This window comes from Panicum virgatum, chromosome 5K (assembly GCF_016808335.1).
Source record: "Panicum virgatum strain AP13 chromosome 5K, P.virgatum_v5, whole genome shotgun sequence".
In the NCBI taxonomy this organism is placed as follows: domain Eukaryota; kingdom Viridiplantae; phylum Streptophyta; class Magnoliopsida; order Poales; family Poaceae; genus Panicum; species Panicum virgatum.
This window is the reverse complement of record NC_053140.1, coordinates 31,007,447-31,021,720: the sequence shown is the minus strand read 5'-3', so window position 1 is coordinate 31,021,720 and position 14,274 is coordinate 31,007,447. Positions and strand designations below refer to the sequence as shown.

At 44.4% G+C, this 14,274-nt stretch overlaps 1 non-coding gene across 1 annotated transcript; it reads left to right on the top strand.

Annotated features, from left to right (window-relative positions):
* The first annotated feature begins 6,508 nt into the window (after positions 1–6,508).
* Positions 6,509–6,615, top strand: LOC120710962. Its single transcript, XR_005690128.1, has one exon. It is a non-coding gene; the product is annotated as a small nucleolar RNA R71 (small nucleolar RNA).
* The last annotated feature ends 7,659 nt before the right edge of the window (positions 6,616–14,274 follow it).

Sequence of the window (14,274 nt, the reverse complement as noted above, 5' to 3'; positions counted from 1 at the left end):
AAGCAACGGGAGGAGCCCGTACACCCCGGCGGCTTTATGCACCTCCTACCCCCCATACCGAACGTGGAGGATTACTAGGGCTCGAACAGGGCTGTCACCACCTGCCGGCTAACTCTACAAACTGTGGGTATAGTTGACATCCAGCAACTCTTAGCTAATCTAGACACCATGTCTACACTAGTAAGCGATACTGTAGTGTCCCGCGCGGAGCCCCCACCCTCCAGATGGACAGACATCACACTAGAGCAAACATACGAATACTGGAGCAGTTGATAGAGTTCTAAGGCCGATATGTTAACCATCTTAAGCACAGAGCGATCATGCAATGCAAGCATTGAACAATAATGCAACCAGATCAAGAAGCATATATCCGATAACTCAGAACATACTTCGAGCAGATATCGGTAACCATAGTCTAATTCTATTACAAACAACCGAATATTACAAGAGAGAGCTAGAGATGAACCCATACCAGACTCTCGAGCAACTCCGGCGACTCGATGACTCCTAGACTTCTCCTAAACTCCACTAAGCCTAAAGACTATGCAAGAGGTGAGTGAGGTGTGGGTGTGTGTGTGTGTGTTCTAATCTTTACCCCCCCTTGTATTTATAGCAGGGAGCCACGGGGTGAGACCCTTGCAACCGACCTAAGAAGCCACTAGGAAGGCGCCACGTGTCGAGGTTGAGGCAGTGGGGCCCACGGGCCTGGTCGGCCAACCAGGGTGGTCGGCCGACCAGCCCATGGCGTCAACCGCCCCCAATCTCCTTCTTATGGGCTGTCTTGGCCTCCCTTGTCTGATCCATGCTGGTCTCGGCCTGTCTTGAGTGGATTTGAAGTGGTTCTTGGGCTACACTTGGTCCGATGAGCCTGAATCGACGCTCTGATATTTTCTGTGATTTTATGTCGGGCCAAAGTGTTCTTGCAACCTGCATATTAGCTTAAAAACACAAATTACATTTTCTATAAGGTAAAGTGTGGTGTAGGGACTTTATTGGATAAAGATGCGTGTAAGAAATGCAAACTCTCACGATTTTCTGATCAAATTGATGCCTGGAAATGGTCGTTAGTGAGCGTCAACAAGATCCCCCAAGCTGTCCTTTGCTCGTCCCGAGCAAAGTAGGACAAATTAGGTTGTTGATCAGAAAATCACTTTGACTCGTACCTTACCTGTCATGTCATAGTCTGAAGTAAAGATGTTCATCTATAAGCTTAAATAAGCTGGCTATCATACCTTTGCACAATTACCTTACTCCTTCATGGGGCTTCTTAGCTGTCTCCTTGTCTTGGGCTGTTGAGAGTTAGAATGGTGTATAGAGTAGTATTTACTTGTTCATAAATCTGCAATTCATCTGGAGATACTTTTTGAAAGATTTTTGAAAATATGGCAAATTTCATAGGATGACTCTCTCGAGGCGCTCAACTTTTATTATCCTCATCAGGGCAGTATCTGCCTTCGGTCTTTCCTACTTCTAAAAAGTCTTTGTGGAGCTCAAGGTAGGATAAGAACATGACATACTTGCATTCCATATATTGTAAAGTCAAAGAGAGGATCCTTGGAGAAACAAATCATGCAATCTCGATCAAAAGGTGCAAGTGTATGAGTGGACAGGTGGATGGATGGATATGACTTACTCCTTAAGGCATTGGTTCTCTCTCTTGAAACATCCCTTTCTTTTTTTTGAGATATGGCTACCCCTTTCTCTCTTTCTTTTTTTTTTGGGTCATGCTTCTTTAGCATGCTATTTTTTCTCTTTTTGGGGCAACCATAATCTGACTTTATTTTATTTCAGGGATGTTCTATGAGAGAGATTACCAAAACATGGAGCAATTATTAATGGGGAATGGATAGATGGTGGTGCTAATTCCCAGTGTAGGAATGTAGCAAATGGATGGGTCGTGTACGTATTTATGATCGAGAAAGCATGAAAAGCATCTCACTAGGGTCACACAATTTGACAAAACTCAACAGAACATCAAGTAGCATATGTGTAGGATTTTTCATGGAGTATGACATATGGCTCTGGTAGGACTTTGCTTATCACTGGGGAACTTGCCTTTTTAGATTTTTTTTTTTGAAAAATAACTCCAGATTTCAAGCATCACTAGAACAAACTTGCACAACTTTATTTACCATATATATACTCACAACAACTTTGACTCGGATCAAGCATATGCAACCCACGGAACTTTTAGGTTCATTGGCAAGGTATTTACATAACCAATAGATTTAAACTCAAGAGAACTCCTATTTCCAAACTATGCACAACACACATGGTACAACAAAGCAAAACTCATCCTTTCAACTTTCATAAAGAGTTAAAACATTCTTACCGCGCATGATGAAAAGGGAAATAAAGCAGTAATTTTTTATTTTGTTTTGGAAGTTTTTATCAAATTTTATTCGAAAAGTAAATAAAGCATACAGTTGACTTAGGGGAGAGAACCTCCCCCAAGCTATCTCTTGGTTTAGGGTCCGAAAAGTAGGACCTTTCTCCATACCTGATCAGGTTGAGGTCGTTTCGTCCGTACCTGGAGAAGTAGTAGCGGTCGATGACATCTTGTTCTTCTTGTGTCATATTTTCAGATCTTCTCATACTGTATTGGTGATGAAATCGGGGATCTTCTGGTCGTCTTCCACTGGTTCAGTTGGGGGAGTATGAATCTCCCAATCCTCCCAAGCTGGCTTGGAAGGGGAGTGATAATCCCAATCGAGTTCTGCCCATAACCCCTGTTTCTTGCTAACCTCGTGGATCAGGAATGTAACACCCCAGTGTTAATTGCGATGCTAATCATGTGCTTAACCCGCTAATCATGGAATTAAGTTCCCACGCTCCCCTGCTCGCCGCCGTTCCCACGCGTCGTCGCACCGGTGACTATACGCGTCTCGCGCCGGCGAGTCTTGTCGCCGCTTAAGCTGTCCGTCGAGGCAAACTTCGTTTTTGCCTCTCTCCTCTCGCCTTCACCCCGAGCCCGAGCTCCCCAGCCCTGCTCGTGCGCCCAGAGGCGCCGCCGCTCGCCGCGCCGGCCACCCTCTCGTTGCCCCGCTGCATTTTCTCACGCCAAAGCCTCCCTAGCCTCACCCCGGACCTCCTCCACCTCTCCACGAGCTCGATTAAGCCGCTTCTCGACCGAAATCGAGCCGCCATCGCCGGCTGCCATTGTTGCCTCACCGGAGCTTCGCCCCTCTCCGTCAATCTCCTATCTCCGGCCATCCTCCGCCCAAATCGAGTGCGCGGTGAGCTTCCTCGCGACCTACTCGTCCTTCCTGCCCCTTTTCCCGCTCGAATCCCGCACCGCCGGCGTGCTGGTGCTTGCTCCGCCTCGCTAGCTCGCCGCTTGGCCCTGCCGCTGCCGGAACGGCCCTGCCACGGCGCGCCGCCACATGCCGCCGCCGCCCAACCGCCACCGCCGGGCTCGGCCCTCGCGCTGCCCCTGCGCGGGCCGCGGGCGCGCCGACCTCCCTGCGCACGAGCCGCCGCTGCCCCGCCCGCGCTGCTCTGCTAGCCGGCCAGCCTCACGGCCGCCGCGCTCACGCCAAGCGCGCCGCCGGCGTGTGTGGCCGGGGCAGAGCAGAGCACCCCCCTCTCTCTCTATTCCATTAACGGGTGGGGCCCACTGGTCATGGGGGAAATTAGGGGTATTTTTGTTTTATTGTTTGATTTGAGTTGAGGTTTGCAAAGGTCATATAAAATCAAGGAAAAATGCTAAAAATGCAAAACCAGTTCCTATAGCTTCATAATTTCGTGCTGTATCTGATAGAGCCATGTAATAGCTAGATTCCATCCTTTTGTTAGATGGTTTTACTTGTTCTAGTTTAGAGGTATCTAAAATCTTGAATCACTCCTTTTTGCATTATGGAGCTGAGCCTGAACCATTCAAGAGCTTTCCCTAGTCTTCTTTGATGGAGATACTTCAGGCTAAAAGACATTTGAACCAGGAATCCATCTCAGCACTGAACCATCCCTTTGAACCATAGTTAGGGCTGTTGTTATCCGTTTTATCCATGCATTCTTGTATGTTTACTGCATTGCCTTGCATCATTTCCTGAGTTTCATGCATGGCATATTCTTATTCGTATAGACACTGAAACCGAAGTCGCCTACGAGCTGATTGTCAAGCCGGTCCAGGAGCCTTCCACAGGAGAACCACAGCCAGGAGAAGTCGTTGATCAAGCTCCCGAAGAAGTCACTAACCCTACTGACCTGCAAGGCAAGCCCCGGAAAATAACCCCTACTTTCAGTATTCATTGTTATTATTTAAGTATTGTGCATTAAGTTTTCTAGGAGTTGAATGAAACCCTAGTATGCATGTCTCTCCCTAGGTACCTATGAGTCTCTACTAGTATACAAGTATCGTTAGAAATGCTGTGCTAAGTAGGTACCCGATAGAAGTCGAGTTATTCCTGTCACTCGCGAGATATAGGTCCTTGTTACTTATGAAAGGGTTACTAGAGAATTAATCATTGGGAAAGAAAGGAAAAATGGAGACTGGACGGAGATGAATTTGGTTATGAATATGGAAGGTATGGAAAGTGAGTCTCCGCCTGTGTCGATTGAGTACCGTACCGTTGTTGGCACTACTGATCGAGGATTGAACAGTACTAACCACATGTCGGAAGTAGGAGGTTGTCGAAACCGATAAGCTGTGTACCGCTTTACAATGATACTTTGAATCCCTACCTGCTACGCTGGGCGTGGGAGTTGGCAGGTGTTGGATGGATGCCACCTTCGGGTTCTCTAGGAGTTCACCGTGAGGGGCCCAACACCTGGGTTTTAGCAGGCGCGATTCAGATGTCGTGGTAACGATGGAAACAGTTGATGCGTGTGGCCCGACGGGGTTTACATGTGTCGTGGTGGTTAGGTCTACCTTGCAAGGTTAAATCGAATCGATTCGCTGTGACTCACGGATATGAGAACCTTGATCTCTCTGTCACATCGTAGTAAATGATGGAATTGGGAATGGAAAGTTGAGAATATGTGGTATGGCTGTGGTATTCTGAAAAGATAATGTGATCAACCATGCGTGCTCTAGATGTACGTGCAAATCTAGTCGGTATTTGTATAATAAACTTGAGCTAAAATACTGAAAGTAAGGATCCACTATTAGTAGCTTTTCAGCAAAATAACTCCAGAGCCAAACATATTTGCATGTCTAGGAGTCGGCTATGTATATACCATAGTTGAGTAAGACTTGCTGAGTATTAGTATACTCAGGGTTGTTGTTGTAACCCCTTTGAGCAGGTTGTGTCTCCGCTGACTTCGAGGAAGTCTGTGCGTCCTGGATTGGATAACCACTTCCTCCTGGGTGGACTGTCGTGTGGGTCCCGTCTTCTCCGTGAAGGTCGGGCCGATCGGCATCACATCGGTGGGCAGGATGTGGAGTTCACCTTGTATCGCCGTTTGCTTCTACCGTATTGTTTTTGAAACCCCGTTTTAAATTTTCGCTGTACGTTTAAAAACACCATATTTGATATATCGAACTTATCTGTAAAACTCAGAGTTGTAAATTAATTTGGTTTTGTTGTATGCTTGTATCACGTGTGCTCATCTTCGTACGGGTCTCTTAGTGCAATTGTGATCCTAGAGTACAGTAGTTTAATCGGGATTTACCCGACAGCCTGTCAGATTACACCGTTTTAAGTGCACAGTAACTTGATTAAGTATTAAGATGATGGTTAGTGCACTTAAGGTGGTTTAATTTAGACGGTGCTGCTACAAGGAATACTTCCCTCTTGTTTTGAAACTTGAACTTCATGGTCTTTCTCATGATACGGAGGCTGATTCTTCCTGTCCCTACATCAATTTTGGAGTTTGTATTCTTGAGGAACGGGCGCCCAATATGAGTGGGATCCCAAGATCTCCTTCCATATCGAGGACTACGAAGTCCACTAATATGTAGGTATTCTTGAGTTTTACCATAAGATTTTTCACAACTCCTTCGGGATATCTCACAATGGAATCCGCCAGCTGAACACACACAGTAGTAGGGGAAATTGATGGATAGCCTAGCTTTTCAAACGTTACCTTGGGCCTGATGTTGACGCTGGCTCCAAGGTCACACAGGGCGTGATAGTATGGGCGTGGTTGATTCCACCCCTGTCCTCCTTGTGGACGAAACCTATTGTTGTTGCCATTGAGATATAATGCTTCTTCTTGGGTTTCTAGGCAGTTGTCGCTCGAATGTCCAACATTCCCGCAGACCTCGCACGTCATGCGAGTTTCCAAGGCTTGAAGTGTTTGCATTTGAGCCTTATCTTGGGAATAATCCTCAAATTTCTTAAGGAGGAGATCAATCTTCATAGCGAGCATGTCAGCCTCCTTGACGGAGTGCATGTCTCGCTAGCGTGGTTAGAGGCTCCAACCTTGATTGGACACCATCTTCTCGATTAATGATGTAGCTCTTTCAATGGTCAGCGAGAAGAAAGCTGCACCCGCAGCGGCATCCAAATGATCACGGAATGACTGTGTCTACCCATTGTAGAAGTTCTGAAGAATAAGCCAATTGTCCATTCCATGGTGCAGACACGCTAGAATGTACTCCTGAAGTCTCTCCCAAGCTTCAGGAATTGACTCATTTGATGCCTGTTGAAAGTTCGAAATCCATCCACGAAGAGCATTGGTTTTTGCCCGTCGGGAAGAACTTCGCGAGAAATGCCTTGGCACATTTGTCCCAAGTGTCCACAACAGCCTTGTTAGCATAAAACTATTGCTTCGCTCTCCCCAACAGAGAGAACGGAAACAGACGGAGCCGGATTGCATCTTGCGATACACCCTTGATAACAAAAGTACTGCAGAGCTCCAGAAACTGCTGGAGATGAGCGCTGGCATCCTCATTGGTCTTGCCACAGAAAGGGCTGGCCTGCACCATCGTAATGAGACCCGTCTTGATCTTGAAATTTTCCCCTCCGGTGTTAACCTCGGGCCCGGTAGGGACCTGGTTAGCAGACGGAGCAGAGTAATCACGGAGTGTCTTCTGGGCCATAGCTTGAGACGCTGACGATGATGCAATGACTGGTTCGGCTGCCGAGAGTGGTCTCTGAGGTGATACGAGACGAGCTCACGTCCTCCTCAAAAGTGACTCTGGATCGGAATGAAAGTTTTACAGGAAGTTTAAACCGGTCATACACTACCCTATTTTCATATCAACAAAGATAAGAAAACAAAGTAAAGTTAGCCTGTTTAGCAAGCGAATACTAATTTCACTTTTGTTCATAACTTTGTCTATATACTTCAATCTGTGCCTTCCCTTGCAACGGTGCCAAAAATGCTTGTTGGCGCATACCAACGTCACCACCGGGAAAGCAGCGATGATGTCCACAGACGCCAATTGGGGTGGTAGTATTTCATGGACCACGAATAAATCCGCAAGCGCACGGAATATCGCTGTAGCATTTTACCCGTGATTATACCGGGGTGTCATTTATATTTCTGTAGGGAAGGCAGTGAATGAAGAGATATAGACTAGTTGATGAACTTTGTCTAGATTAGATATTATCATGCATAAATAGGGGTAAGATAGATAACATGGTAGGAGGTAGTGTGACACACACACAAACTACCCTCTGGATAAATAAATAAATAAAAGAAAAGAAAAGATGCTTTAGGCTGGGAGCAAGGCAGAAGTTAGAGCTCGAGTCAACTGTGCTAGGCTAGCTATATCTATGCCATCTTATAGTTAGATCGACAGAGATTAAACTACACAACAGGGAGACCGCTATCGAAGCAACGGGAGGAGCCCGTACACCCCGGAGGCTTTATGCACCTCCTACCCTCCATACAAAACATGGATGATTATTAGGGTTCGAACAGGGCTGTCACCACCTGCTAGCTACCTCTACAAACCGTGGGTATAGTTGACATGCAGCAACTCTTAGCTAATCTAGACACCATGTCTACACTAGTAAGCGATACTCTAGTGTCCCGTGCGGAGCCCCCACCCTCCGGATGGACAGACATCACACCAGAGCAAACATACGAATATTGGAGCAGTTGATAGAGTTCTAGGCAGATATGTTAACCATCGCAAGCACAGGGCGATCATGCAATGCAAGCATTGAATAATAACGCAACCAGATCAAGAAGCATATATCCGATAACTCAGAACATACTTCGAGCAGATATCGGTAACCATAGTCTAATTCTATTATAAACAACCGAATATTACAAGAGAGAGCTAGAGATGAACCCATACCAGAACTCCCGAGCAAATCCGGCGACCCGATGACTTCTAGACTTCTCCTAAACTCCACTAAGCCTAAAGACTATGCAAGAGGTGAGTGAGGTGTGTGTGTGTGTGTGTGTGTGTGTGTGTGTGTGTGTTCTAATCTTTACCCCCCTTGTATTTATAGCAGGGAGCCACGGGGTGAGACCCTTGCAACCGACCTAAGGAGCCACTAGGGAGGCGCCATGTGTCGAGGTTGAGGCGGCGGGGCCCATGGGCCTGGTCAGCCGACCAGCCCATGGCGCCAACCGCCCCCAATCTACTTCTTGTGGGCGGTCTTGGCCTCCCTTGTCTGATCCATGCTAGTCTCGGCCTGTCTTGAGTGGATTTGAAGTGGTTCTTTTGCTACACTTGGTCCGATGAGCCTGAATCGACGCTCTGATGTTTTTTGTGATTTTATTTCGGGCCAAAGTGTGCTTGCAACCTGCATATTAGCTTAAAACACAACTTGCATTTTCTAAAAGGTAAAGTGTGGTTTAGGGATTTTATTGGATAAAGATGCGTGTAAGAAATGCAAACTCTCATGATTTTCATATCAAGTTGACGCCTGGAAATCATCATTAGTGAGCGTCAACATCGATCGAAGTGGTGGTTATTTGCTAATGGTGTGACACTAAATCAAAAGGATGGAACTTTGGTCATGCCTGAGCATATGCAAGAAATGGCCCGCGATCAGGTCACAACAATAGATGAGGCCAAACAAGGAACGTTCTAGCCTCAAAGTGAGAATGATGAGATGACTAGGGCATTAAAGAATCTCGAACACCCTGGACGAGTCCGCGACATTAGTGTGGTCCCATGGAAAGTTTCTTGGGTTGGAGATAGCTCATACAAGACTCATCGAAAGAGCAAGGCAGAACAACATGAGAAAATTCGTGCCTTACAAGAAGAGATGAACAAAAAAGTTGCGTCACTGGAATCTTAGATGGGCACAAGGGTCAATGAGGCAGTGCAGCTTGCTCTGAGCCAAAGGGCCATTGCTGGGCGCAGCCGCCAGAAGTTTTGATAAGCCCGGCCTCTCAGCGACGTAGCAGCTGTGCATCCATGGCGGCGCCCGACATACCAATTGAGCACCCCCTGATTGAAGTAGCATCGGTGGAGCAACAGAGGTATCCAGTGAATGATATCACCAATACAATAGCATGCGAGCTACATGTGCGAGCGAAGAATATATTCGTTCATGTAGCATATGGGTCAGCCCTATCCGTGAATCATGCTAGTACAATTCATGGAATGCCGATACCTCCTGGCTACGCCTCCATCACAGTCGAGCAGATAATTGGACCGAGCGGAGACAATGAGAATCTCGAGATCGATTTCATTAGAGGGGATGGAGAGAAGACATTGAGAGACGCACTCCATGGGATCGTTCTATGGTGCAAGGCCAACATCAAACTTATTGGAAACACAGCGGCACCCATGGATCCCCGTTCTTCGCCCGACTGTGATAATGATGATCGCGATCCCTCCCCGTGACCTCCCTCAGCATCATCTCCGCTTGGGCAAAGGGCCAGGAGTACTCCAACTCCTCCAGCACAGGAAAAAGGAAAGAAAAAGACATCATCCCTCCCACCAGTTGGACTCACAAACAAGAAGCAGAAAAGGGTCAAAAAGAAAATAGTCCCTCGGAAGAAATTAGCTTACGAGATGACCGACGAGGAAACGAGGGAGGAAGTGGATCGCCAGGTTAAAGAACAATTCAAACCTAAAGTCCCAGAGAAGAGGGTACCAGTAGATCCACATATAGTAGCAAAGGTATACGCATCCCTGAACAACCCACCACCACAAAATAACTACCCTCGGCCCACAACCGGACGCTAATAAAGGCCCACCAGGAGAGAAATAGGAAATGTGGAAAGATCGTTCCTCAGCTAGGCTCACAACAAAAGGAACTCGAGTCTCTCGTGGTGCCGATGGCGCTAGACCAGCACATGACAGAATTTCTTCTCAAAACAGGACTAACGCTTGAGCAGGCACAGAGGATAACGGAGGATATCCCAAAGGTTGAAGTTGTTGCTGTTCCATATGAGCATGGAAAACCTTTCATCACTTATGAGGAGTAGATCTGTCTAGGCATGCAGATGTACAATTTACATAAATGGTACCTGCGGATGTCAAAGAAAGAAATGAAAATGTTTGGAGTCAAGTATTGTGACCAGGATTTCTTCGGCGGGGAGGACGACTTCTGGGTGGACTTCTAACTTCTACATAACATATCATCACCATTTGGGTTCTATAAGTATCACTTATCTCTAGATTAATACTTTTTGTTAACCATTGATGAAAGTTTCTTTGTGCACTATATAATTTGTATTTTATCATTTAGCATGGAGATTCAAAGATGCTAAAAAGAAGGATGGCATCATCAGGTGGGCTTCATGATGTCGTTGCTAGTCAACCAGAAGTCCTTAACGAAAATTGCAAGGAGACATGTCAAAACATGTAACATTCCCTGATGTGCCAACATTACAAATCCTATATAATGATACCCTACAACTTTAGGTAAGTCTTGGTCGACTCGTACCCCTTTTATATTCCTAAATAAATGCAAGTCTAATGCATATATATATATATATATATATATATATATATATATATATATATATATATATATATATATATATATATATATATATATATATATATATATGCTTGTGTATCTATATCTACAGTTATCATTAGATTTTGCTCGTACTTAACATGGAGAGCGGCAATCTTGTAGTGTTTGACTCTATGATGTGCCCAATGGAGACAATCCAACACTTCTTAGACCCATTGAACAGGTAAGTTCAATTTGCACAATCTAAATCCTTTTTATGTTTAAAACAATTATTCAATATCAAACTTAATTCTGAGCGCAGGGTGTGGAAATAATTTGTGAAAAAGAACAAAAGAGCCGATCAATGGAGGGAGGAACTGAATGTTAGAATGGATTTTTCGGTATGTTGGGTCACGAAGCTTTTTCTAGGTATTATCAATTGTTCTATATTGACATACACAAATATTGAATAACCAGTTTATTTCTCCTAAAGTGTGCGAGACAAAAACAAGAAACTGATTGGTGTGGGTACTATGTATGCGAGTTCCTGCACACTATAACTCCATGTGGGTGGTCTACTACAGAAAGATAAAGAGTATGTACAAACTGTTCACAAGTATATTTTTCTAATTATACTAACACGATGAATTAACATATCGATTTTTTTTCCAAAAATGATAGATGAGTCAAATCGTGGACGAAGTTTACGATGATGATCATATTAATGTCGTGTGCGAGCAGCTCGCAGGGTTCATTTTGAGGGAGATCCTAGACCTTATAGGCGAGTTCTACCATGACGGTCACATCAACAGAGTGTCCGCTTCAACGTCGTGAGGGGCTAGTACTTGCACTACAAACATGACTTGTATATTTGTAAATATTTCTGAACTTGATGTCATGTTGTTTGTATATTTGTAAATATATTATTATTGCTAAATAACTTAATTACATGTTTGCCTTTGACTTTTAGTCAATTTCGTATACTCTTTGATCTCGGGTATGCGTAGCAATTCCGAAAGCATAAACGGTAATAAACAAAATAAATAAAACTGAATTTGGGACAAATAGGGAAAACTTTTTGGTACCGGTTGGAAAGACGGCCAACCGACCGGTGCCAAAGAGGTTGCTCGCTTGCATCAGTGTGGTAGCCTTAAAAGTACTGGTTGTTTTTTTCCAACCGGTACCAATGGTGTCCAAAGGCACCGGTTAAAATACCCGGTGTCTTTAGACCAAGGCCGATGGTCTTGGTTTCGGGGAATCGGTTGCAAAACCAGTATCTATGGGTCTTCTCAATCGGCGTTGAAGGCATGTTTTCTAGTAGTGTACGTTTATACATTTCGTTCGTGCAACTTATGAGTTCTTATTTTTTTATAGTTCTTTATTAGCATTGACTCAAGGTTGCAAAACTCTTATTAGGTCGATGGAATTAGCTCTAGTTGCACATTTAGATAGTATAGTTTAATTTATATTTTGTGCATAGTAGTGGAAACCTTATGTTAAAATTTTCAATTTGTCTAATTCACCTCTCCCTTTCTTAGTCGCATGAGCACCAATTCCTTTCAAAATGTCTTAAACACACGTACTAATGAATGGATGTTGGATGATTATTGCCGATTTGTAGCCCGTGCACTAGTTTTCGGGCGTGTGCTCCTAAATCTTGCTTAATTGGAAATGTGAATATGGATATCGGAGTTATCTTGTACATGTATCCGCTAAAACATAAATACGGATATCCTATTTGTATACTGTTCTAATATAATACTAAAATGGATATGTGCAATCTGCTTTTCATTGTTTACTCTATATATAGATTTCTAATGCGAAAATAAAGGAAATTATCCGTATTAGAAAGAGTGAGGCACCTTCCTGAAATTAACTAAAAGTTATCTCTGTTAGTTAACAAATGTTGTTAATTTTAGTAAGGCTAATGATAGTACATCATTGAAACTATTCATGATAGTAACGGTATATAAAGATTAGGTTCAACTAATTTTCATATAATTAAATACTTTATTTTTGTGGGTAATCATATTCATTTTAAATACTTTGGTTTATCTATTTATGGATATGCTCTTAAATTTATTTATTACTGGTAAATAGTTTCTTATTTATTCTATATCTAATTATTGAACCACTTATAGATGAGGCCAAATCATTTGATTTCTAACTCCGTCCACAAGACTTTGCCTTGAACAAAGTCTCTGTTTACCGTAGCAGGCAATACCAATTTATTTCTTGGGGTAACCAAATCAAGGCCGCGCGAAGAGGCGCTCGGTTTAGTCAATGTGCTCACGTGGATACGGCTGCGCGGCCGTTGGAACTTTCAGTAGCCAGCCGGCCGGCGAGCAACTTGCGCCGCGCCCGGAAGCCGCAATGATTATGTCACGAGCCGGTAGGCGATCAGGCGACGAGCGAGCTCACCGTACAGCTACCACCGGAGTAATGGCGTTGCTATCCGCGACGCTATCCCAGAGCAAGTTTAATAGAATACGCCCAGTGCAGGCTGGGAGGAGGCGCCGTGGTGGTGGACCTCATTGCCAGTTAATGTGCAGCAGGAAGGAGCAGTCAATGACCACACCAGTTTAGCCTCTCCGCCCGCAACCCTTCTCTGTTCTTCTTTATTTTTCTTCCACGTCAGCTCTCAGCCAACTCTCCGCCTCCTATAATTACTTGCTCTGACCTCAACTCACCCACCTACGGCCGGCAGGTTCTGGTCCAATGCGTGCATGCCGCACCGTGGGGGCTAGGGCACCCTTTACTCGCTGCGCCGCCTGATCTCTGATCTGGACAACAAGTGACAGATCGGGGCTGCGGCCGCCGACAAGGTGATAAAGATCACCATTTTCACCGTACTGACTTCACAACGGAGGATGACCATGAGTTGCGCTTGCGCATGATATGATCGAATTTTTGGTCATATTTGGTTAGAGGTCTTGTTAAGATTTCACAAAAAAACGAATGCCCGCATACAATACTAAATGAAGTCTATTTGTAAAACCTTTTTAGGAATGAGTGTAAATTTTCGAGACGAATCTAATGAGCCAAGTTTCATCATGATGGCTACAGTGATGCTACAGTGACCGCGCTAAATCATCCTCTAATCGTGCGGTCAAAGGCTTCATTAGCTAGAGCAACTGCTACAGTACCATAGTTGTGGAGGTAATTTTGTAATTAGACTTTATTTAATACCCTTAATTAGTGGTCAAAACATCGTTTCTCTCTCGTCAAAACATTTTCACAACACAACCAAACACGGCCTTTTTTCACCCGTGGGTATCTTAAGCTAGCTCTGTTTTCGGAAACACGGTTAGTACGTATGTACAGATTGCCACATTGGTGTTGCACATATAAGCGTTAATTCTTCTCATTGCATACGCATGCTTTGTAGTACTGCTTAATCTACAATTATATGATTAATAACGTTATATAATCAAATACATATAGAATAAAACACATACTTAAAACAATAGGATTACTAGGTATATTGAGTAAGACTTGGTGAAACTTTTTGGAG